A 15,030-nucleotide genomic window follows, 5' to 3' on the forward strand; every position below is an offset into this window, starting at 1 on the left:
TAGTAGTAGTATCATTTCTCTTTGGTATCCAGCCTTTCTACATGATACCAAAGGTCAGCTGTTGTCCAGTGAAGCATCATAAAAGAAAAGTCTCAAGTTAGATGTTTACTGTACCAATGAATATATGATGACATTTATTCGAGAGCATGTTTGCATTAAACTCACCAAAATACATGCACACCACAAGACAGAAAATTGTTAAAATGTATAACATGAATATGCAACACACAGAACAAGGCAAAAAATATTAAATGAAATTTGAAATGTTTGGCAAAAGGGGATTTTTGAGCATGACTCACAGCAAATACAGTACATGATGCAGAGCAGCTGGCTCTGGATCTGTGCTCTTACCACAAGAGGGAGACATTTACAAAGACATATCTACTCAAACAAGGCACCATTGGCTGCTTTAAACAAAAGTAACAGTCTGTTCCACATATGAAAGAACAACAACAGAAATAATATTAATCATGATGATAATAAAATAAATACTTCAAGCTTTTAATTCCCCAAAATTTCAGCTCTAAAAACGTTTCATGGTTGCAGAATTGTGTCGGGCTGCTAATTAAAGTAATATAAATGATTTAAATGAACAACAATAAAACATGTAACTCTGATTACAAGAGATTCAATATTAAAACCAATCAAAATAATCTTTGAGGATAGACCGCGTGTGTTTCCATACAGTCTACAGTAGTTTGTTGTCAGAGACTCAGGGACCAACTGTGTGAGTTCAGACTGTGTTTAACAACAGCGAGGGTGGGGTGTGAGGGAGAGCAGTGGGAGGTAAAAGACCAGTGACTTTAGGTTGCCCTTGAGGTCTGATACACATAAGAGTATTTTTTTCTTAAGATCACCAGTAAATCTGTATTAATTTTGACCAGAACCACTTAAAAAGAATCGTTAAAGCGGATTAATCAAGCCCGTCCTGTTTAATGTCTCCCGTTAATTAGTTTGTCAGCAGTGTTTTAATATCGCCTAATGACTTCATATTTCACTGATGACATTAAAGGGGTGTTAAAAGAGGGGAAATGGCCCATTCAGGATTCAGTTCTTTCGCTTAAGACGCCCTCGATGAATAAGACAAGGTCACGGAGGCCTAGCCTTTAGGGAGAGATACATTATCAGGGGATGGGGCTGGGAGAAATCCCATAGAGGAAGCTCTCTCCCCTCTAAAACAGCATGACGGGCACAATGTGATACAGTTCTGTCTTAGAACAATACACTGCACAGGGAATTCATGATACAGCTTAGGGCAGCCACGTTGTATAGGATGGCAGGATAGCCCCACAGTGTACAATAACACTGATACTGGGGACTTATGCATGAAAGAGGACTGTTCATGTTAATAACAAAACCATTTGAAGTCTTTCTTGAACATGAATGCATGAGATAAAACAACAGCCTAATATTTTTCCAATGCATTAGAAGTTATCCCCTTTTCAATCTCCATCAGCACTTTCTAAAGCTTCCTAAGCAACAACAAAGAAATCAGAAATCGTAAAGTTGTAGCTCACAGTATTGAGGACACTGCATTTTCTCTGTGATGAAAATCCTATGTTAAACAAAATGCTCAATGGAGGCTAATGGATCCCGAACAAGTCCATGCGCTGCTTCCAAAATGCTTTGTTTGACAAATCAATTTTCCCATAACCCGGTGAGGAGAAAAGTGATGCGGATTGATCGCCCCCCCTGACTTTGTTTCCAGAATATTGTTTGATGGCTGGATAGATTAATTGGTATGACATTTGAAAGCCTTCTCTTGACTGTCAGCATCCAAGCCTCTATACGCCAATCGAACCCCGGTCTAATTGTCTCCTCTATAATACCTCACTTCACAAATTAGAGACGGTGCCTCTCTAAACTATTCCCAATGTAAGACCCGCACAACATCACACTGCTCAATCAGACGCTGGTTTGAATAGGGGTGATGCCGGGCTGATAAGATAGAGCGCATTAAAGGGCATCACCCAAAGTGCTGCGCCAGCACATCTTCCTCTCAGCACAGCGGATCTGAAATATACAAATAAAAATCCCAGCAGCTGCTCCAAGTAAATACGCTCCACACTCGTTAATCTACAGCAGTTCTTATTATCTGAATCTTAGTTAGGAGCCTAATTTGAATTAGGGAAGACTACAGTGAGGAGGTCAAAGGGAAGGATCATTTAAATAAATGACCTTGAAAACAAATGTTGTTGTCAGATTTGGTATTCAAATGTGTTTATGTTTATGAATGTTATGACATGATCAACAGTCCTCATAATAAAAGGTCTTTTTCACAGCAGACATATCTCAGCAGGGAGAGCACAGGTTTAAATGATGAAATGGATGATGGCTGAATTCCATTTAGCTGCTTCAGTTTCAGGGGTCCTGGTGTTGTTCATGCTGGCTCATTTTCACACCGCTTACTGAGACGTTTCAATATTATTTTATCCCCTTTTGTATTAATGTAATTCTATGTTTTACTCTCCAGACTGTCCCTTGAAAAAGAGATTCTTAATCTCAGCGGGACAACTCAAAAAAAGTTAAAGCTGCTGTAAGCGTTGTTGTCGTTTCAGCTAACTTCCTGTCCTTTTCGCAGTTAGTTAGCGTCTCCTCCCTCTTCTCTACGTCACCACACTTGCACGACTCCTTTATTTTTTTCCAGGCAGCTCTCTTTGTCTCTTTCTTTTCATAAAGTGTTTTTCATTACCTACAATAGTGTCAAAATGCTGTGAGAAAGGCCTTTCAAAATAAAAGCAGGGTTGGGTTTTATGATAACTTTCTGTATAGTGTGAGACAATATGAGTGAGTGTGAGATTTTACCATACCGCTTATGTTGTGGTATCTATATATCGTTTTCTCTGGCTGCATTCATACTGGGGCAAGGACTACTTTTCTGAAAAACTGAACTTTTATATGATTTTTGCATGACTGGGATGAAGTATCTTTATTTATTTGTCAGGAATTGAATTTACTGGATTAGATAGTTGTTGTTTTATTGTTATTTTGCCTATAAACTATTTTTCTTAATTGATTATTCAAAACAAAATCACAATAAAAAGACATATATCACAAATTACATTACATATACTGTGAAAGAAAATATTATCCATATCGCCCACTTCTAATTCAAAGTTTTAAATATTCTGTTCCATGGATAAAATATGGAAACACATTAATAACAATGCATTATGGTTTTTGTTTTTTTGTTTGTTTTTGATTACTTACCTTACCTCTTCCTGGACTCCATGTAAAACAATACAAAATACATTATAGCAGTTATTCCCATTTGTTATGAAGAGGAATTTGAATACATGCCTACAAATATAACATGACAACACTGTTTGGAGTTAATTTCTTACAGTTTACTGTAAATAATGCGGTCTGTGGAGAAGTCCATGCCTTACTCCAGAGGGAATTCAGCAAACAAATGAAGTAAATGAATCCGTGCATAAAGAGAAAAAGACACTTCTGCATTAAATCATATCTAAAAACAAAACTATTAAGTCCCAATACTAATTGTAAATATTTAAAATAAAAATGTCTTTCTTCTTCTACACATAAAAGACAAACTGTCACTGAATCAAATAAGACTGGAGTTGCTGGGGTATCTGCCCTCCACAATTCATCACCATTTATTTATCATCCACGATGACTAATTACCTGACTTCACTTCAATTTTGTGGGCTGGGTTCCTCACAGAGCAAGCTGCTCGGCTGCCCACCTCCCTTCACTCGCCGCGCCTCCCTATCACCCCAACACACCCACTTGCCTTTGAAAAACTGTAATTGAATGAGTTTATGTCGTCAAATTGATTAATCATATTAATTTGTACTTATTAGTGGGATGGTTGAAAGCGATGACAATTAGATTAATGAAATTAGTTAATTCTTCCTACCCACACCATACTCCCAACTATAACGAACAAAAAAAAAGCATAGAAAGGGAGACTGTTATGACAAAATTGGCAATCAAGATTTGCCTGCTAATTGAATGTCTGCTTTTATTAATGATGAGGTTTATAAAAAGACCTTGAGAAAGGAATATTAATTGATTAATCAAAGAGCTCCAAATTAAAGGGGGAGTATACAAAGCAGAGGTCTGAAAACCCCCCTCATATTTGATTATGAAGAATGCTGCAGTGTCTTTCACGCGTTTGATAAACAATAAACTGTTTACTGACATCTGACTATGAAGCTGTTGTTTGAATGTCCTTGTTCTGGAGGTTTTTGCTGTGATTATTGAAATTTTCATCAAATTGTCTTTCAGTATATTGTGATTGAAAACATCCACTTGCTGGCGACATTGGTTTAATAATGTCATCCTTACATTACTCTGAAGAAAAAGTCTTTATTTGTCAGTATGTTGAGATGATAAAGAGGCTCCTCTGTGCTAGAACGCTGCACAGACCGAGGCTCTCCAGACTTTACAGTAAAGCTGGAAGTTGCCTGACCACAGATCAGTTCTTCAGGGAGCCACATGTCCCTGTGGGACCGCAGCCATACATTCATCATGCCTGTTTGCCTGTTGTAGAAAAACAAAATCCACATAAATATATGTAAATATAAGTAAACAGAGAGTGAGATCCCTGGAGCCGATAGACTGCTTTGAATTTCATTACGCAACAAGCTGTCCGGCGGTTATAAACGATGCTCATGAAAAAGAAGTGATTGTTCGATGTGATAAAGATGAAATGTAATAGTTTATGCCACCATGAATCTGATTGTAACGTCCACACTATTAGAATGGCTGATAAGAGCATTTATGACTATTTGCTTTGTGTCATAAAGGGAAGTGGGCTGTGTGATTAATATGAGCAGCTGGCTGGCTACAGGTCCAACAGATTGTGTTGTTGCATATAACTTACACAGGCAGTAATGGGCTGGTTTATATACTAAAATGTGAGCTGTCGCACAGGTGAGATAAGCAGAATTATGACTAGCACGTTCTGCATTTACAAAGCATAATGTTGGATATGCACGCTGTGTAAATGTAGGTGAGTAATGTTTTTGTTTTCACTGAAGAAATATTAGTTCGGATAGCGAGATGCTATCTGCTCATGTGGTCTATACAAAAGTGTAAAATAGGCTGTTTCCACATTCAAAAAACATATAAATCTTGCTCATAGTTATGCTGCAGGAATGGATTGCACCATAACATTGCCCATTCAATCAATGTATTGGGTCAGCATTTTTTTATACACTTACATAGCTTATATCATATTTAGTCTATTTCTTCATATGTAGGGAATTCTTGCCAGGGAAACAAAAGGGGAGATTCATCAGTGTTACCCAGGTTTGGGGGGGAGAAGTGAAAAAGTGTGTAGCGCTTCAAATTTGTTGTGATTTTACTTGATTTAATCGCGGCTCGAGCTGAAAACTACAAGTTAAGCAAGTAGAACGAAAAAAAACTGGAGGCTAGAGGCTACATTAGCCGCTGCTAGCATAATACACCCCAATATCTGACAAAACATACCTGCCAGCATGAGGCTGTGAAAAAGATGGAGGATTTGTCTGCCCTTAACGCAAACGAAAAGCGGGAGTGTTGCATTATGGGTAATGTCAGTACCATTTCTTTGACAAGGAAGAGGAAAACGCAAAATAAAGAGTTGATATCTCCGGTTCTGCTGTATCCATTTTGATCCCTGTTTCTTTAAAACTGCCCATTGCAAGTTCAGTAATGCTAAGAGTGCTCTTTTAAGTTAATTTAAAGGTGCAATGTGAAGGATTTAGGGGGATATCTATTGGCAGAAAAGGATTGAAATATTCATAATTATGTATTACGTTTTTAATATTATGTTTTCATTAGTGTATAGTGTAGTGTAACACCTGAAACTAAGAATTGTTGTGTTTTTGTTACCTTAGAATGTCCATGTTGCACTGCCATGTTTCTACAGTAGCCCTGAATGGTCAAACCGAACACTGACTCTAGAGAGGGCCTTTCACATTTATGTGTTTTTAGTGGCACCGTAGTGGCATCCTATATGCTTGGTGAATTGTATGTAGCGAGATGAGAACTACACACATCGTATTAAATAGTAATTATAAAGTTGTTTTTGTAAAATGTGCCTGATGAATTACTTGTCATTTAGTACTCAGGGTGACAGTTTGAAAGTCCAGTATGGCCCTTTGAGTGCCAGATTACAAATGCAAATATTTTCTGCAGGGGTTAGAGGCTGTTTGCCAAGGGGTGGGCCCATAAATGTTATGACATCTGAGGATCTTTAAACTATATAAATAATCATACACATGGTCCATTAAAACTGCTGCAAAGAGGAATATTGCACAAAAAAGCTGATGCCTGAGATATGGTAATACAAGTCTTCAAAGATGCAGAAGAAATGTTTTATTTATAATAAATCACTTTTGAAAATGCATACCATCTGGGTTTTATTTGGGGAATTCCAACCTGATGCATAATATTGTTGTGGGAAACAGAAACAGTTAATTTAGCCTCCACGAAGAACCGCGTGCACATATTACAGATCACCCGATTCTCATCACGCTTGAACATGCAAACATGATGAGATGAAGTCCGAACAAGATGCTGATTTATGCATCTATTAAAGCTCATAATCTGCATCTTTTATAGTTTTTATGCTATAATATGTCAAATTCATTGATTGAATGTTTCTTTATTCCCTTAGTTTGTCTTTAAATAACTGGTATTGTAAACAGGGAGTCCTAATCAGGGCTGACAATTATTCTGCAAATTGTTTTCTTGCTTTATAAAATGTCAAATGTCAAAAAAGTGAAAAATGCCCATCACAGTTTCCTCAAGCCCAGGAATACGTCTTTAAATGTCCAAAACTTCCTATTTAAAATGATATAAAACAAAGAAAAACTGTCGAATACTTTGTCTGTTGATCAACGAATTGATTCATTGACTAAATTGTTGCAGCTCTAGTTGTAATATTAACTTTTCTTGAAATCAAAAGCGCATATAACCAGGATGAATGTGTGCTTCAGCCGCTCTGAACTGAACAAGGTGAATCTGCACCCCTGGGATGCTGTTATCGGATGTCCATTTGCCAATACCCGCCAGCATCTCCAGATCCATAATGGCCCCAGTTCATCCTTGATTGTTACGCTCAAACAGAAAATTCTCTAAAAATTGACCACTCATCTTTGGACCCAACCTCCATCTGTTTCACGATCCTGATGTCCCACTGTCAGGGTCCAAGCCTCTCCGTGCCAAACGTATTGACAGCCGTCAATGTTCGACTTGATCAAATGCTACCACAACAGTCAGAGGCCATCAGTGGTCAAGGCATCCTCATCGGCAGGATCCATCGTCTCTATTTACACAGTCCATCCTCTTTAAACTGTGCTATTGATCTTGGCCTAGGTCATGGAGGTTTGGCATCAAGGTAGGGGAGAGGTGGAGGGGTGGTGGATGGGAGAGTGAGGACAGAGGAGGGAGGGAATAAGGACGCAGAGGAAGAGGTTTCCCCTGGGTGTCTCTAGTGCCAGTTTCTTCTTATTTAGCATTTGACCCTGGTCTTGGCTTTACTGCTCAATGCAGCTGCCTTATTTTCAGCATATAGTCAATGGCTGCCAATATTTTGAATGAAGACTTGTCACTGCTCTTCAACAAAAGCTTAAAGATACTCTACACAAACAGGCTTGATCTATCTGAGGTCAAAGGTTTCATTTTTCCTTTCTTTTCCTACAAACTCCTTTTCTTGATCTCTGTCTGATCAATATTGGAGTAAAAGACGACGTCCAACAACAGCCCAGTTTCCTGCTTTCCAGATTATGTGTTGCTCTGCACCTCCGCACTCGCAGTTCAATTACGGGCATTTCTCGTGGACGCCTGTTGCTGTCGTTATTTTACTGCTCCGCGCTTCAGTCCATTAGCGACACCGCTGCCAGAGCAGAGCCGATAAACCATCTGGCCAGGCTCCTGAAACAGATAGCAGCCTCTTAATGGAGTGAAAAAGTAAAAGCAATTAATGTCACATTAGCACATCACTAATAAGGCCTGCCCTCCAGTATGCTGCAGCGAGAATAATTGGTTGGTTCAGACTGAGATGCATCCCAACAACCCTTCACTGGTAGCACAGATGAGTCCTGAACGAGGCCGTGTTAGGAGAATCAATTTACACAAATGAACACTTTCAGGCCACCTGGTCATTCGCTTGGAATGTAATGTCAATGTCAAGTTCTTTTTACAATATTATTCAAGCTAGAAATGATGGATTTTCTGGCCTTTTGGGTGGCGGCACAACAAGCTGTCATAACACTGACATCACCTGATAAAGCTGATACGGTGAATGCGTTAGCAACATCAACGTTCATTTGCAGTTGTGTGTCTAAAATGTAATGTTGATGTGATGTTCACTCTGTTTTTTGTGTATTTGCTCTGTTTTTGGTCTCCACCACCTGCCGAGAAAAATATTTGCATCTCAAGCTGCTAAATGCTCCACTATGATCACCAGCTAGTTGCTAACATTGTCTGTCTGCTTTCTTGTGCATGGCAGGTTCAATTGGTTTACCGTAATTAGTATTTTCAACATTAGCTTAACATTTGCTAATTAGCACTGAACACAAAGATCAGCGGACAGGAATGTCGTTAGTTTTGCCGGCGTTTAGTTATAAACCAAAGAATTGGAAACACTGACGTTTTGACCTGATAACTTTAGTTTGACAGTCAGAGGATCATCAAATACAGTTCATCCTGATGGTAGTATGTAACATTTCTGCATCATAATGTCAAATATTTCCAAAAATGTTCAAACCCAGAGACACTGGTCAGTTTACTCAAGCTAGTGGTGAAATTTGGTCGCCTGTTGCTACAACATCCGGAGAAACACCAGATGATATGTCAGAGTGTGAGGAAGGAAGTTGGCAAACGTGACTAAAAGTAACATGAATTAAACTTTGATATATAACATCATCTGTTAATATTTCTGCCTGTGTCACATCCATAGAGTTGTGATAGAGCTAGATAGTAGATGCAAGATGGCGCCTCTTCAGTCCAATGCATAAACCAAAAAAGTTTACAAGAGAATCTGTGCAGTAGTGTTTCTGCTCCTGGCCCTGCCTGCGAGTTCCTGCTCAGTACAAAGACTTTACATTGTGATGTCACAGATTTTTAAATAGCTTTTTTGGTGAGAGGGAAGTTTTACAAATACAAAACCTTCGTAGATCAAACATTCATAAAAGAAAGAGACATAAGTTTGCAGTTTGAGGTGTGCTGTCAACAGCTTTACAGACTTCTCTTTTCTAATGATGGTGGTTCTTTGGAGAATTTTTGGCTGCAAGTGGCCACTTGGCAAGGTTCGAAGCAAAGCACAGCAGCACCGGTGTATCCAGATCTAAAGTACATACTTGGTCGCCAGTGGTGGTTGTTTAACAATGGGGACAGCTCCCATGATTTATGCTACTTCACAATGTCATCAGTCTATGTCTGTGCTCCATATTGGCAGCAATTACATACTCTGTGTTTAAAATAATAATGAGTAATAATGAGTCCCATATTGTTGAATATACAAGAAATAAAACATTTGCTGCTCCTCACCAGCAAAATATCAACACATCTTTTTACATCAAATATCACATTTTCTGTGGTGTTAAACAAAAATAGATGTCATGTCTGTGTTCGTATTTTGTCTTGGTGGCAGCAAGATGCGGCCATATGGACCTCTAATCTGTGCTGAAATTTGTTCCGAGTAAAACCATAAGATCCAAGCCCTCTTGTTTCCTCTTGAGCACCACAGGCAGAAATCCTTTTATGAAACGTACAATAGATGTCATTCAGCTCTCTATGACAAACATGGCAGCTCCTGTACAGTAGCTGTGCGCGATTCTTACGGCCTCCCTGAACCCCCCACATTGTTGTCATGACCTCCCCTCACTTTCAGCTCTTGTCTTTGAACTGTAATTCAAACTTCACACAACAGCAGCTCCGTCTCAGGAGCCTTCCCCAAAACAATGCACGTCCTTTCTGGCTTGAATGAGACTCGGGTTTTAAGATCTGGCTTAATTGTTGTCTTTTCCCCGTGTTTAATTATAAAAACACCAAAGCCACTGTCATCGCTGCCGTCTAATTCCACCATGTTCCGCTAATTATGTTGTGTTAATAGAGGTTTTTCTGTTGCGGCGTCACACTCATTAACTCAGCGGTGACACTGCCCTTAATTGGATAAGAGGCCATTAAGTCACTTTTCTTTGATTAAAATTATTGCTTCTTTATAAACATCAACCCTGACACTAACTGGTTCAAAGCACATGAAACTACATTAGACAAAGCTTTCACCATGACGTGTGTGCAAAGTGCTGTATGTTGCCTTTTGTGCTTGTTTTACACTGTAAAAAAAAGTCTGTGAATTTTGTTTTTAACGTTAGTTAGGTGGGTGTTACATTTCTAGAGTCGAGCTGTAAATCAGGACTGTGATAGGTCATTGTTGGCCAAGAACTTGCTCGGGTACTAACATAATGTTGTGATTATAAAGCTGACAGTTTTACAACAGTATTTTGACATTTTATAAAATAATAATCAAATGTTTCATGGGTGGTATATCATTTTATAACATTAAATAAAGATACAATTATATGATAAGGCCTGTTTATTTGTATTATAGCAGTGTTTGGACATATTTAAAGGTAATTTCATTGTACTTACGCAATTCAGTATCCTTAAATAAACATTAAAAAGCCCCCCCAAAAAGATCCATCCCTTTATCCTGATCCACACCAAAAGTTAATGGTGTCTATACTTGGCTGAGACCCATCCTCCATCCAAGTTTCGTGGACAAACCAACCAACCAACAAATGGACATGGTGAAAACATAACCTCTTCGCTGAAGGGGATTGAAGCTAAATACTGTATTCTAAGTATTTAAAATTACTGAATTATTATGAGATTTTATCCGGAAAAAATTTGGTGCCCCAGCTGCCAGAATATTACCATTGTTTTAACAGATATTTTTTTTACAGTGTACCTCTATGACAGACATTAGCAAAATGTAAGAAAGTTGCTTAAAATCTTTAGATGTATTATCACACATTAGAAAATCATCTCATCACAGCTGCACACAAAGAAAAACCTGCGCACAATGACTTGTTCCGTATCGTGGGGAGATGTGTCACTGACTGCTGCATGCTCTTGTTACAGATACAACGCAGCTCTGTAGGTTTAATAAGGATCAGTCTGGAAAGAGAAGCTCTACAAACCTCCAAAATGTCAGACACTGCAGTATCATCACTCACAGTAAATGGGCTTCTTTTCCCAGCGTCTCCCTTTGTCTTTTTTTTGTTGTGATCCTCCTGGGTCCGGAGCACAGCGGTGATGCCGTGAGCTGATATGCAATTATTTAAAGCAGCTTGTAAAATACAAACTCTCAGGTCAGCTGATGTAGCAACAGACTGATGCGTATCTACTGAATTGAATTCAACTTATCTCATTTAAGACGAAGGCAAAACCCACTACGGCTGACCGTGTTGTCAAATCAATAGCACTGCCTGCCACCATGTTTTAACATCTCAACGTTAATATCAAGCAGACCTCCATTTAACATGCGGCCCAGCAGAGACAGAAAACAGACTGACACCACCACTGCTTTCCAATCCCCAGTACCCCTGTTCCCATACCCACACATGCCCTCAATTACCCTATGAGCGCCACATGTGCAACATCATTAATAAGATCCACTAATAATGGTGGCGAGCTCCATTGGCCGTGAGTGAGATTTGACTAATTACTGTAATTGTATTGGAGTCATGCTCATTAAATATGAAAATTGTGTTCTGTGAAATGAATGGGGTTTCATGATCACTCTTGTACAGGACAGGCAAGAAATAAATTAGAGAACAGTTTCTCGTTGCGCAATTAACTACAGCACACACAGCTACCTGCCACACCCCGCGGTCTGGTAATATGATGTGTGTGTGTGTGTGTGTGTGTGTGTGTGTGCGTGTGTGTGCATGTGTATTTTTGTGGATGTTTGCCAGTTTGCCATTACTTGTTGCTTATGATTCTCTACACACGCTGTATGCATGACCTGCTTGCTCGTGAAACGTGGAAATGTTAATATTGCACAGAGCATATAATTGCAATTGTAATTATTTTTGCTTTATTTTTTCTATACAGAAGTTTTTCAGCTACATTTAATTCATTTTTTCATTTGATTTGATATTAGTTTCACATTATATCAAGTGTTTTTCCTTTTTCTGGCATGGTTGCAACATATGAATGAACAAGACAGCACCAAAATATTTACATGGACTAAAATCCCTTTAATGCAATTTTATACACTGTTTGAAAAAATGTATGAAAATGTTCTAATGTATTTTTTTAAAGGCTCTGAAAACAAAATACAATCACACAGAATGTTGAATTCACTGAGATATAAGACACTTGTTTTTAGACCATTTTGTTCCATTTGCAGATTTTCTTAACTTATTACAAGAATTAATACATGAATTAAATTATAATCCTATAAATACACAAATGTGCTATCTTTGGCATAATTGTAGCAGAAAAGAACCAAACGCAAATTCCGGGCAGGCAAATAGTGGACCAAAAAGCATAGTAAAGTGCAGAAAACACAGGCAGGAACGCAGATGAAACATGCAGAACAAACACAGAGCAAACAACGAACTGACAACTGAGAGAGGGAGAACACATAAATACACAGGAGACTAATCAGAGACAGGTAAAACTAATCAGGGCTATGACAAGCGAGGGGAAACAAGACAAAGACAGGAAGTAACGACACTTAAAAAAATAAAAGAGGTAACAATAAAAATGAATCCCTACATCATGTCAATCTTTGCCTATTATCCAGGTTCTCATTATAATTCATAGTATTACAGCAGTCATAACATAACTTGTTATAAAAGTACTTATAAATCATAGCATTCATAACGGACTATGCTGCCAACTATTACGTGAATCCTAGACTATTTTAATACTTTATCATTCGGCTTTCAAGAGAAAAATTCATATATTTAATCTTCAACTCATCAACACTTTGTATGTTTTTAAAAAAAGAATATTTAGTTATGAGTTACTGAAGACAATTTTTCCAAAACGCAAGATAAGAAATTAGTGGTGAACAGCTTCCAATCCAAACCGTCTCAGGATGTGCCTGTGACTCTTTACTGTAACTTTTGTTCATACTTCTTTCCATCATCTCTGGGGATTTAAGCAGCTGTCAGGACTCCAGAGCCTAGACGACAGAGTCTGGGAGTGGCTACGTCCCCGAGGAGCAGAGCACCCCCCTCCACCACCACCACCACCACCACCACCAGCAGCACCACCCCTCCCCTCTTGTTTCTGCATGCTCAAGTTGTTTGAGAAATCTTGCAATGCAAATGTGGTACTTACCTTTTACCGCCCAGTAACAAAACTGTGTCACACTCGGTGCCTGCCTGCGAAAAGCCCTGATTTTGTCGGAGGAGATATAGAGGTGAGGAGAGGCAGGTAAACAAAGCATAATGTGGAGGTCAAATGCTAATGAGCGCTCCATTTGTTACGTCTGGCTCCCTGCAAAGGCAACAACGTCAGAGGGACCCAGACATAATAAATCATCCAAATAAATAATAAACTTTAAGATTCCGAGAAGACTTCGCTGTATTCCTCTTGCAAGTGAATTTACAGACAAGTCCTGATTCCTCTCATGTGGCCTTAATTTGAATCGTCCCACTTTAGGCTTGAGACAGCAAGATGCTTGCAAGTCCATTTTCAGGCCTAACACCCTCTCATATAATTTCCATCTGCTCACTGGTTAATAGGGTAAGACCAGAGAGAACCTCGCTATGTAACTTGCTTTAGCTGAGATACAGGCCATAATGCTGCAAGACTTGAACAGATGCAATGCCATGCAGGGTTTGCAGCTGTTGCGAGGCCTTAGAAAACCCACAGCTGTCCCCTCTCCGTCTGAGTCCCCGAGTGAAAGGAGACTGAAAGACGGACGTGACTGATGAGGTGGTGAAACACGCGAAGAGGCAGGTGGATGAGGGGTATCACAGGTAGCAGAGTGCACCATTTTAATGCATATCTGATCGTTTGTTTCCACACCACCGTCACCCAGCCACTGTGCGACCTATAGATGGCGCTCAATTCATTTTGAAAGCACGCTGGCCTTTCTAAGGGCTGTCCATCACAAAGTGCCACAGACTGCACGGTGGTGGGGATGAGCTGCGGAGAAAGGCACCCTTACCTGTCCTTGAGCCAGGCGACAGAGGGAAAAAAAAAAGAGTAGATTCAGCATGTATGTGCGCTGTAGCCGGGAGCCATAAATCATGACCTTCTTCAATTTACACAGGGAGCATATTGATGGTTTCCTATCTCCTTCACTCACTTTCACCTAGTTACATTGTCTAAGACAACACCACTCCGGGTAACCATGACTGACACTTTACAGCCTATTCTCAGCGGACTCTCACCTCAGCCGCTGAATAATCCTCACATGAGTCAAAGGAAGGAGGGCGAGCGTACGGCGGTGGAACTGGAGCCGGTGGTGACAGTACAAGGTTGCACTAACAGTGTGATCATAGATTTTCTGAAAGGGGTAGGCAACAAGGTTGGCTGATTAACAGGCCGCAGTGTGACAGTGTCAATGCCCCTTCTGAAGCACAGACAGGCCTGACGACTGGTGACGATTTAAGGAGAATAAAACACGGTTTACAAGACGGGGAAGTCACTCTGAGGACAGTGGGCCATGCCCTAATTCCCTTCGACAAGACTGAAAACAGAGGAAAAAAAATACTCGCAATCCTATGAGGGTTGAGCTGCAATGATGAGAAGTTCATGAGATGAGAGATTGTGAGTTTTCTTTTGTTTCTGAGCCTCTGTGCAGGTTTTGTTCCTTTAAGGTGCACTGTGTAGTTTTGGGAAACTCAGAAAAGTAATATTTACAACATAAATTAGGTAATAATAAAAATTCATAACATCATTCATAACTGTCCTCATCGGGGAATAAGGTCCCCAGAACGCTGTTTGAAGCTGGAGAGGTGGCTACTTAGAAAGGTCCTGCAAATATAAACAAAGAAAAACAGTATGAAATGATGCTGTCCTTTGGGGACAGTTTGTTTATTCAGT

Source organism: Pagrus major, chromosome 22, assembly GCF_040436345.1.
Source record: "Pagrus major chromosome 22, Pma_NU_1.0".
Taxonomy (NCBI): Eukaryota; Metazoa; Chordata; class Actinopteri; order Spariformes; family Sparidae; genus Pagrus; species Pagrus major.